The sequence below is a fragment of the Lepus europaeus genome, chromosome 17, assembly GCF_033115175.1.
Source record: "Lepus europaeus isolate LE1 chromosome 17, mLepTim1.pri, whole genome shotgun sequence".
In the NCBI taxonomy this organism is placed as follows: domain Eukaryota; kingdom Metazoa; phylum Chordata; class Mammalia; order Lagomorpha; family Leporidae; genus Lepus; species Lepus europaeus.
The window spans coordinates 58,704,887-58,717,003 of NC_084843.1; the positions used below are offsets into that span (position 1 = coordinate 58,704,887).

Genomic DNA, 12,117 nt, shown 5'->3' on the forward strand with positions numbered 1-12,117 from the left:
GATCCCGAAGACCTTCTTCTCAGATCTAGAAAAAATGATGCTGAAATTCATATGGAGACACAGAAGACCTCGAATAGCCAAAGCAATCCTGTACAACAAAAACAAAGCCGGAGGCATCACAATACCTGATTTTAGGACATACTACAGGGCAGTTGTTATCAAAACAGCATGGTACTGGTACAGAAACAGATGGATAGACCAATGGAACAGAATAGAAACACCAGAAATCAATCCAAACATCTACAGCCAACTTATATTTGACCAAAGATCCAAATCTAATCCCTGGAATAAGGACAGTCTATTCAATAAATGGTGCTGGGAAAATTGGATTTCCACATGCAGAAGCTTGAAGCAAGACCCATACCTATCACCTTACACAAAAATTCACTCAACATGGATTAAAGACTTAAATCTACGACCCGAAACCATCAAATTATTAGAGAGCATTGGAGAAACCCTGCAAGATATAGGCACAGGCAAAGACTTCCTGGAAAATACTCCAACAGCACAGGCAGTCAAAACCAAAATTAACATTTGGGATTGCATCAAATTGAGAAGTTTCTGTACTTCAAAAGAAACAGTCAGGAAAGTGAAGAGGCAACCAACAGAATGGGAAAAAATATTCGCAAACTATACTACAGATAAAGGATTGATAACCAGAATCTACAAAGAAATCAAGAAAATCCACAACAACAAAACAAGCAACCCATTTAAGAGATGGGCCAAGGACCTCAATAGACATTTTTTGAAAGAGGAAATCCAAATGGCCAACAGACACATGAAAAAATGTTCAAGATCACTAGCAATCAGAGAAATGCAAATCAAAACCACAATGAGGTCCCATCTCACCCCGGTGAGAATGGCTCACATCCAGAAATCTACCAACAACAGATGCTGGAGAGGACGTGGGGAAAAAGGGACACTAACCCACTGTTGGTGGGAATGCAAACTGGTTAAGCCACTATGGAAGTCTGTCTGGAGATTCCTCAGAAACCTGAACATAACCCTACCATACAACCCAGCCATCCCACTCCTTGGAATTTACCCAAAGGAAATTAATTTGGCTAATAAAAAAGCCATCTGCACATTAATGTTTATTGCAGCTCAATTCACAATAGCTAAGACCTGGAACCAACCCAAATGCCCATCAACAGTAGACTGGATAAAGAAATTATGGGACATGTACTCCATAGAATACTATACAGCAGTAAGAAACAACGAAACCCAGTCATTTGCAACAAGATGGAGCAATCTGGAAAACATCATGCTGAGTGAATTATGCCAGTCCCAAAGAGAAAAATATCATTTGTTTTCCCTGATCGGTGACAACTGAGCGCCAAAGGGGAAACCTGTTAAGTGAAATGGACACTATAAGCAACAATGAACTGATCAGCTCCTGTCCTGACTTTAGATGTACAATGTAATACTTTATCCTTTTTAGTATTTGTTGTTGTTGTTGTTGTTCTAGTACTATTGGTTGAACTCAGTAATTAACACACAATTATTCTTAGGTGTTTAAATTTTAACTGAAAAGTGATCCCTGTTAAATCTAAGAGTGGAAAAAGAGAGGGAGGAGATGAACAATTTGGAACATGCTCAATCGGACTGGCCGCAAATGGTGGAGTTAGAAATGTGCCAGGGGATTCCAACACAATTCCATCAAGATGGCATGTACCAATGCCATCGCACTAGTCCAAGTGATCAATTTCAGCTCACAATTGATAGCTCTGATAGGTCTAAGAGTCAAAGAGATCACACAAACAAGACAAGTATCTGCTAATACTAACTGATAGAATCAAAAAGGGAGAGAAAGATCCAACATGGGAAGTGGGATACACAGCAGACTCATAGGATGGCAGATGTCCTAAACAACACCCTGGCCTCAGAATCAGCCCTCAAGGCATTCAGATCTGGCTGAAGAGCCCATGAGAGTATAGCAGGCATGGAAAGCCAAGATATCATGGAAAAAAAAAAAAAAGACCTAAATGAATGATCTCTGTGAGTGAGATCCCAGTGGAAAGAACGGGGCCATCAAAGAAGGAGGTACCCTTCTCCGAAGGGAGGAGAGAACCTCCACTTTGACTATGACCCTATCGGAATAAGATCAAAGCGAACTCTAAAGGCTTCCATAGCCCTGGCAACTCATGACTAGAGCCTAGGGAGATTACTGACGCCATGAACAGGAGTGTCAAATTGTTAAGTCAGCAACAGGAGTCACTGTGTACTTACACCCCATGTGGGATCTGTCCCTAATGTGTCGTCTAAAGCCAAGTGATGCTATGACTGGTACTGAAACAGTATTTTTATACTTTGCGTTTCTGTGTGGGCGCAGACTGATGAGGTCTTTGCTAATTATATACTGAAGTGATCTTCTGTATATAAAGAGAATTGGAAATGAAAAAAAAAAAACCTGGTGTTAAAATGGAAATGGCATAGAAAATTAATTAATTTGAAAAAAAAATTATGTAGGATCTCTGTCTTTAATGTGCTGTACATTGCTATTTAATGCTATAATTAGTAATCCAATGGTAGTTTTTTCACTTGATGTTGCTATATGGGCAAAATGTTGAAATCTTTACCTAATATATACTAAACTGATCTTCTGTATACAAAGAGAATTGAAAATGAATCTTTACAGGAATGGAAGGGGAAAGGGAGCGGGAAAGGGGAGGGTTGCAGGCGGGAGGGAAGTTATGGGAGGGGGGAAGCCATTGTAACCCATAAGCTATACTTTGGAAATTTATATTCATTAAATAAAAGTTTAATAAAAAAAAAAAAAAGAAATTATGGGACATGTACTCTATAGAATACTATACAGCAGTAAAAAAAAAACAATGAAATCCGGTCATCTGCAACAAAATGGAGGAATCTGGACACATCATGCTGAGTGAAATAAGCCAGTCCCAAAGGGACAAATATCATATGTTCTCCCTGATCAGTGACAACTAACCGAGCACCAAAAAGGAAACCTGTTGAAGTGAAATGGACACTATGAGAAACAGTGACTTGATCAGCCCTTGTCCTGACTGTTGATGAACAACTTAATACTTTATCCCTTTTAGTATTTTTTAATATTCTTGGTGAACTCTGTAATTAACACACAATTATTCTTAGGTGTTTAAATTTAACTGAAAAGTGATCCCTGTTAAATATAAGAGTGGGAATAAGAGAGGGAGGAGATATACAGTTTGGCACATGCTCAATTGGACTTGCCCCAAATGGTAGAGTTAGAAACGTGCCAGGGGATTCCAATTCAATCCCATCAAGGTGGCATGTACCAATGCCATCTCACTAGTCCAAGTGATCAATTTCAGTTCACAATTGATCATAATGATAGGATTAAGAGTCAAAGGGATCGGCCGGCGCCGCAGCTCAATAGGCTAATCCTCCACCTTGCGGCGCCGGCACACTGGGTTCTAGTCCCGGTTGCCCCTCTTCCAGGCCAGCTCTCTGCTGTGGCCAGGGAGTGCAGTGGAGGATGGCCCAAGTGCTTGGGCCCTGCACCCCATGGGAGACCAGAAGCACCTGGCTCCTGCCTTCGGATCAGTGCGGTGTGCCGGCCGCAGCGCGCCAGCTGCGGCAGCCATTGGAGGGTGAACCAACAGCAAAGGAAGATCTTTCTCTCTCTCTCTCTCTCTCTCTCTCTCTCTCTCTCTCACTGTCCACTCTGCGTGTCAAAAAAAAAAAAAAAAAGAATCAAAGAGATCACATAAACAAGACTAATGTCTGCTAATATTATCTGATAGAATTAAAAAGGAGAGAATGATCCAGCATGGGAAGCAGGATACACAGCAGACTCATAGAATGGCAGATGTCCTAAATAGCACTCTGGTCTCAGAATCAACCCTTAAGGCGTTCGGATCTGGCTGAAGAGCCCATGAGAGTATTTTAGGCATGGAAAGCCAAGACACTCTGGCCAAAAAAAAGAAAAGAAAAAAGAAAAAAAAAAAGAAAAAGAAAAAACCTAAATGAAAGATCTCTGCGAGTGAGACCCCAGTGGAAAGAACAGGTCATCAAAGAAGGAGGTACCTTTCTCTGAAGGGAGGAGAGAACTTCCACTTTGACTATGACCTTGTCTAAATAAGATCAGAGACGGCAAACTCAAAAGGCTTCCATAGCCTTGGCAACTCATGACAAGAGCCTAGGGTGATTACTGACGCCATAAACAAGAGTGTCAATTTGTTAAGTCAACAAGAGGAGTCACTGTGCACTTACTCCTCATGTAGGATCTCTGTCCTTAATGTGTTGTACAATGTGAATTAATGCTATAACTAGTACTTAAACAGTACTTTACACTTTGTGTTTCTGTGTGGGTGCAAACTGTTGAAATCTTTACTTAATATACACTAAATTGATCTTCTGTATATTAAAAAAAAGAAACTATGAGTAATAGGAATGCTAATGTAATAATGTTTCTGGTACAATTTTATCCCAGTAGCCTGTTCTTTATGATGCTTTTGAAGAAATAAATGAAATATTCATAAATAAAAAATAACTGCTCTTTTGCAATCCAGAACTCATTGTTCAGTATGAGTTCTGATATATATAAGAAGGAATATGATGAAAAAAATAAAGGAATAGAAATGTATTCAGATACGAACAGATCTGTTACCTCTTTTGACTACCATACAGAACATATAATTAATGAAGGTCCCTATGGCTCCTTCTTTTAGGGAATTCCTGCCATATGGGTTCTTACGAGAAGAAAAACCACAGAATTAAATAGATAGAGGAAGGAGCAAAACATTAATTCAAAGCTCTCATGGAGGATGTGTTACATTAGAGTGAGCAGGACTGTCAAAAAATACCATCAATAGATTTAAAATGTCCAAAGTTTGTATAAATCAAATCCTGAAAAAATTAAAAGGCAAATTTAAGATTTAAAAATAAATGTTACAATCTTTGAAACAGAAAAACATTCAAGTGGGGGCATTGTGGACAGCAGTTGAGACACCTCTTGGGATGCACAGGGAGTTTAGGGCAGCATTAATCTACTGGCTCCCATTAAAATTGATCATGAACATGATGCTAAGACTAGGAACAGTTGTCCCACTATGTCAATGGTTGATGACAGAGCTAAGCTAGTTGCTAATAGCCAACCTGTTGTTGTTAGTGGTAACACCTTTGGAGGCCTTGTGCCAGTAATACAGCATGGCTGTGAATTCACTGATAACTTGAGTTTCTAGGCAGAATAATTTAGGTGGTATTAGGCCATGGTCAACTATGAAGGCTGTACTCCTTTAAAGCTTCAGGGAGCTCGGATTAGAACAGCTACAATCACTAGTGCTATGTGACTGACTGATAAACAGGCAATTAATGATTTTAGATCAGTTTGGCGAAGACAGAGTAAGCTGGTTATAATTATTCCTCATCCGGATGGTATCAGGAACGAGCAGGCTATGCAGTCTGCTATGGGTTCAGAATGGCTGGGATCTGCATTATACCATATCCACCTGCTTTTAATAGTACAGCTGCAAGGACTACTGATCTGGTGATGCGGGCTTCAACGTGTGCTTTAGGAAGCCAGAAGTGGAGTCCCGGTAAGAGTGTTTTCACCATAAATGCTCAATACATGCTAATAATGAAAGTGTTGGATCAAAATTATTGGTTGAACTCCAAAGTATGTCAGTAGAAAATTTAGTGATGTTTTGAATATAAATTAATGCAACTGAAAGGGGCCAGGAGGCTATTAGAGTGTAGAACAGGAAGTGTGTGTCTGTGCTTAGTAATTCTGTTTGGTTCCCTCATTAGGTGATGATGACCAGGACTGGAATGAGTGTTGCTTCAGATAAAATATAAAATATAACTAGTTCTGTGGCTGAAAATGTTGTAATTAGAAATGTTTGTGAAGAGATAAGTATAGTGATGTAAGTTTGTTTTTTCGTGTTATTGTGATGTTGACTTACTATAATTATTAGGGGTAGTAGTCATGTTGTTAATAGCAGTAGGGGAGTCCATTGTGAGTTGGAGAATATTGTTGAAAAATTTAGGTTATCTTCGGGGTTCAATTCTTAAACGTAGTGGGTTGTTATGCTAATTAGTAGGCTTGTATAGTTAATTCAGATTCTACTGTTTTTAGAATACCATGCGGTTGGAATGAGTATGATTGTGAGTAGAACAATGTTTAGCACTGCAAGAGGTTTAGGTTGTGAACATAACCTATTTCGTATGCACTGGGAACTAACAGTGCAAGGCCTACAGCGGCTTCACAGGCTGCGAAGACTAGCAGGATAACAGGTATCATAAGTGACAGTGTGAAGTGGGTATCTGAAATTATAAGTGTGACAAGAATAAAAATTGATAGTATTACGCCTTCTAAGCATAACTGGGAGGATAGTAGGTATGATAGGTAAAATTAATATTCCTAATAAGGCTAAAACATTAGCTATAATAATATTAATATGGATTGAAGTCATTTCGATAATTATGGTAATTCCATAATCTAATGAGTAAAAACCATTCATTTTATTTAAACTAATTATCATGTTCAACTCATTCTAATACTTTTTGGAATGATTCATAAGCTAAGCACACAGCTAGAATGGAAATTAAGATTAGTGCTATGATAAGTATGAATTTGAGATTATTTCTTTGTGAGGCTCACAGTAGAGGTAGAATAATGGCAATTTCCAAATCAAATAATAGAAATGTAATGGCTACAAGGAAAAATTTTATTGAAAATGATAGGTGTGGCTGGCACTGTGGCTCATTTGCCTAATCCTCCGCCTGCGGCACCGGCACACCGGGTTCCAGTTCTGGTTGGGCACCAGGTACTAGTCCCGGTTGCCCCTCTTCCAGTCCAGCTCTCTGCTGTGGCCCGGGAGGGCAGTGGAGGATGGCCCAAGTGCTTGGGTCCCTGCACCTGCATGGGAGACTGGGAGGAAGTACCCGGCTCCTGGCTTCAGATTGGCGCAGTGCCGGCCGTAGCGGCCATTAGGGAGTGAACCAATGGAAGGAAGACTTTTCTTTCTGTCTCTCACTGTCTATAACTCTACCAGTCAAATATAAATAAATAAATAAATAAATAAATAAATAAATAAATAAATAAAAAGATGGTGATTGTGGGAGGGAGATGAGGAGGGAAGGAAATACGGTTATCATCTAAAAAAAAAGAAAGAAAATGATAGGTGTGCTGATTCTACTGGGTCAAATCCACATTTGTAAGAGCTTGTTTTTCTGAGTAGATGTCTAGTTGTGGAATTAAAAATACGATGGTGACTAAAATTATTGTAATAGGTATACTGACAATTAGAGCTAGGATTAATTTTTCTACCTTAATCCTAAACCCCTATCTTACCTCTAAACCTAATTCTAACCCTAAACCCTACTTCTGAACCTTATCCTAAAACAAAACCCATAACTCTACCCTAAAACATAATAACCTTAGCACTAAACCCTAAACTCAAAACCCTAACCCTAGCCCTAACCAAACCCTAGTCCTAACACTGAACACTATCTCTTAGCCCTAATCCTAAACCCTATGACTAAACCTAAATCCAAATCCCAACCCTAACACTAAACCCTAACTGTAAACATTAGCCCTAACCTAACCATTAACCCTAACCCTTAAACCTAACTCTGTCCCAGACCCAACCCCATCCCCATCCTAACCCTAAACCCTAATCCTAACCCCTTACCCTATCCCACCCTATCCCTAACCTTAAGCCTAACCTTAATTCCAACCTCTAATTCTTAACACTAAACACTAACCCTAAACCCTATCCCTAAACTTAAACCCCAATCCTAACCCTAACCCCTATACCCTAATCCCTAAACCTAACCATAACATTTAGCCTTAACCCTCAGACCCTAAATCTTACCCTAATCCTTTTTTTTTTTTTTTTTTTTTTTGACAGGCAGAGTGGACAGTGAGAGAGAGAGACAGAGAGAAAGGTCTTCCTTTGCCGTTGGTTCACACTTCAATGGCCGCCGCGGCCAGCGCACGGCGCTGATCCGAAGGCAGGAGCCAGGTGCTTCTCCTGGTCTCCCATGGGGTGCAGGGCCCAAGCATTTGGGCCATCCTGCACTGCACTCCTGGGCCATAGCAGAGAGCTGGCCTGGAAGAGGGGCAACCGGGATAGAATCTGGTGCCCTGACCAGGACTAGAACCCGGTGTGCTGGCGCTGCAAGGCGGAGGATTAGCCTGTTGAGCCACGGCGCCGGCTAATCCTTACCTTTTTTTAAAAAAAGATTTATTTATTTATCTGAAAGTCAGAGTTACATAGAGGAGAGGCAGAGAGAGATAGAGAGGTCTTCCATCCACTGGTTCACCCCCCAATTGGCTGCAACAGTCAGAGCTGGGCCCATTCAAAGCCACGAGCTTCTTCCGGGTCTCCCACGCGGGTGCAGGGGCCCAAAGACTTGGGCCATCTTCTACTGCTTTCCCAGGCCATAGCAGAGAGCTGTCTAATCCTTATCTTAACTCAAAACCCCTAACCGTACTTTTATCTTTTCTCCTTGTGCCACATACTAGCTGTTAAAGATCAATCTGTTCACCATGAACCTTTGAAACTCAAACCCCTAATTCCCTTGTGTGATTACTCCTCAACTCACTACTGAGCTCACTCCTCTTATTACAACATTAACTACATGACATCACATGGACAGAAAACTATAGGGCGAAAACCCTTAGAAATATTGATCTGAAAAAGATGAACAATAAATTTAAAGAAATAAAAATAGATAGTATGGTAAAGCAGTATATGCTACAAATAAGACATCTGTTTGGGAAGATCAAGGGTGATCAACAGTCATCCATGGGAGACATCACGTTCACAGAAAATGGAAAAATATCACCTGATCTTCCCAACAGATGCCGAAACAGCTCGAACAAATCCGACACAATTCCATGATAAAAGCGCCCACTAACTCGGCGGAGAAGGCAATGTCCAGGCCTGGCCCAGTGGCGCAGGCTGAGCTGACTGACGCTTGTTACGCCCACACTCCACGACAGTGCGCTGCTTGAGGCCCACCGTCGCCACACTCTGATCCAGCTTCCTGACAATGTTCCTGGGAGGCAGTGCATGACGGCTCCAGTATTTGGGCTCCTGAACCCCAGACGGAGCTCCAGACTCATGACTTTGGCCCGGCCAAGTCCTGCCCGTTGTGGTCATTTTGGGAATCAGGCATGGAAGCTCGTGCCCCCTCCCTCCCTGTCACTCTGTCTTTGAAATAAAACACGTAACTGTAACATACAGGGAGAGAACTTCCTCAACAGGCAGACCCCAGCAGGCAGACCCCAGGGCCAACATCACACTCGGCGGTCCTCCCGGAAAGTGAGGAGCAGGGCAGGGATGCTCCCCTCACCTCTGTGCTCAATATCACACTTCACACAGGAATGGGGCAAGACAGAAAATGTGCTGACAGATGGATACAAGAAATGGTTTTAGAGGCCGTTGCCGCGGCTCACTTGGCTAATCCTCCACCTGCGGCGCTGGCACCCGGGTTCTAGTTCCGGTCGGGGCGCTGGATCCTGTTCCGGTTGCCCCTCTTCCAGGCCAGCTCTCTGCTGTGGCCCAGGAAGGCAGTGGAGGATGGCCCAAGTGCTTGAGCCCTGCACCCACATGGGAGACCAGGAGAAGCACCTGGCTCCTGGCTTCGGATCAGCACAGCGCGCTGGCCATGGTGGCCATTTGGGGGTGAACCAATGGAAGGAAGACCTTTCTCTCTCTCTGTCTAACTCTGCATGTGAAAGAAAAAAAGAAGGAAGGAAGGAATGAAGGAAGGAAGGAAGGAAAGAAAGAAGAGAGAGAGAGAGAGAAAGAAAGAAAGAAAGAAAGAAAGAAAGGAAGGAAGAAAGAAAGAAAGGAAGAAAGAAATGGTTTTAGAGCAATATACATGTTCAGTAAAGTTCAAACACGGTATCCACACTCAAAAATCCATTTCACAAGCTGGCGCTGTGGTACAGTGGGCTAAGCTTTTGCCTTTGTCGCCAGAATCTCATATGGGTGCCAGTTCGAGTCCCAGCTGCTCCTCTTCCAATCTAGCTCTCTGCTATGGCCTGGGAAAGCAGTGACAAATGGCTCAGGTCCTTGGGCCTCTGCACCTGTGTGAGAGATCCAGAAGAAGCTCCTGGCTTCTGGCCTTGGATCGGGGCAGCTCTGGCCATTGTGGCCATTTGGGGAATGAACCAGTGGATGGAAGACCTTTCTGTCTCTCCCTCTCTCTGTAACTCTCTCAAATAAATAAATGAATAAATCTTAAAAAAAAAAATCCATTTCACACCAAAGATGAACAATCAAGAATGCAAATTTTAAAATTTCATTTTAAAAATGTCAATAGTGATAATAAGGAATAAATTTAACATTGGGGAAAGACATGCACACTGAAAATTACAAAATGTTATTGAACTAAAGAAAACCAAAATTGATATAAAGACTTATAAAACTCCTGTAATAGAAGACTTAAAAATTTAAGACTAGTCCGGCACCGTGGCTCAACAGGCTAATCCTCCACCTTGCCGTGCCGGCATACCAAGTTCTAGTCCCGGTCGGGGCACCGATCCTGTCCCGGTTGCCCCTCTTCCAGACCAGCTCTCTAATATGGCCCAGGAGTGCAGTGGAGGATGGCCCAAGTGCTTGGGCCCTGCACCCCATGGGAGACCAGGAGAAGCACCTGGCTCCCGGCTTCGGATCAGCGTGGTGCACCGGCTGCAGCGCACCGGCCGCGGTGGCCATTGGAGGGTGAACCAACAGCAAAGGAAGACCTTTCTCTCTGTCTCTCTCTCACACTGTCCACTCTGCCTGTAAAAAAAAAAAAAAAAAAAAAAAAAAAAAAAAAAAAAAATTTAAGACTGCAGAACTGCAAAGAATCTGCAGATTCAATGTGATTCTTTTCACCTGAAGGACCATAGGCCATATGTTGGGAAAATTATCCTAAAGTTCATATATGGAATTTCAAGGGACACTAAATGGCTAAAGCAATCCTGAAAAAGAAATGCAAATTAGATTCATACTTCCCAACTACAAATATTAACACCAAACAATGGAATTCAAAGGATGTATGATACTGGCATAAACAAAGATTCATGAAATTCAATTGAGAATATAAAACCATATACCTATGGTGAATTGATTCTTGACAATGGGCCAATGCCACGAAAACAGAAGAACAGCATCTTGAGAGCAGACAACTGGCCTAGTGGTTAAGGCGCCAGTCGGGACACCTGTGGCCCACAGTGGAGCGCCTGAGACTGATGGCCACATCCTTCTCCCAACTCCAGCTTCCTGCCAAACCCTGGGAGGCAGAGATCATGGAAAACCATCTTATTTCCCTGCCACCAATGTGGGAGACCCAGATGAATTTTCTGGCTCCCACCTTCAGCACCTCCATCACTACATCAGGCATTTGGCACATCAACAAAAAGATGCAAGCTTCTTTGTGCGTGTCCTCCCCTGCCCCCTCTTTCATATTGATATGCAATAAGGTAGCTAGCTGAGCCGGAGGTCACAAACCACTAGGCCCTGCACCATGTAACTGTACCCTGTCAGAATACCCCATTCCCAGGATGCCTTATGCTTATCTGGGACTTGGGGAAGGGTCGCCTTGACCCTGTACATTAGGCTCCGCATGACCTGTTAAGCAGGTGTCAAATCTTCCAGGTGACCACACCGCCTCAAGTGTTCTCTCTCCTCCACTGGAGACATGGACCGGAGAAGGTGCTGAGGGTGACCCCCTCTCTACTCAACTTCCCCCACCCCCTTCTCTCTCTGGCCCACGCTTAAGCTATGGCCACGTGTGTTTGTGTATTTGCCTTCTTACCTTCTAAGTAAACTTTTTTTAAAAGATTTATTTTATTTACTTGAAAGACAGAGTTACAGAGAGAAGTAGAGAGAGAGAGAGAGGTCTTCCATCTGCTGGTTCACTCCCCAGATGGCTGCAACGGCCAGAGCTGTGCCGATCTGAAGGAGCCAGGAGCTTCTTCCGGGTCTCCCATGCGGGTGCAGGGGCCCAAGGACCTAAGTAAACGTTATCACTTTGTGCACCATATATGTGCCTGTGCTTAAAATGCTAATTTTTTTAAGTAAAAGACAATACCTGGATTAGGATTAAATCTCACTTCTCCCACATCACCAACACTCCACACAGAAACTCTGTGACAGCAGCTTGAGTCCTGGA

The 12,117-nt window shown here is 42.6% G+C and overlaps 1 long non-coding RNA gene and 1 pseudogene across 1 annotated transcript in view; one reads left to right on the forward strand and one right to left on the reverse strand.

Moving 5' to 3' along the window:
* LOC133775686 (uncharacterized) overlaps positions 1–12,117 on the reverse strand; it is a 53,820-nt gene that overhangs the window by 35,885 nt on the left and 5,818 nt on the right. The window lies entirely within an intron of this gene.
* Positions 4,476–4,560, forward strand: LOC133776444 (small nucleolar RNA SNORA40; annotated as a pseudogene).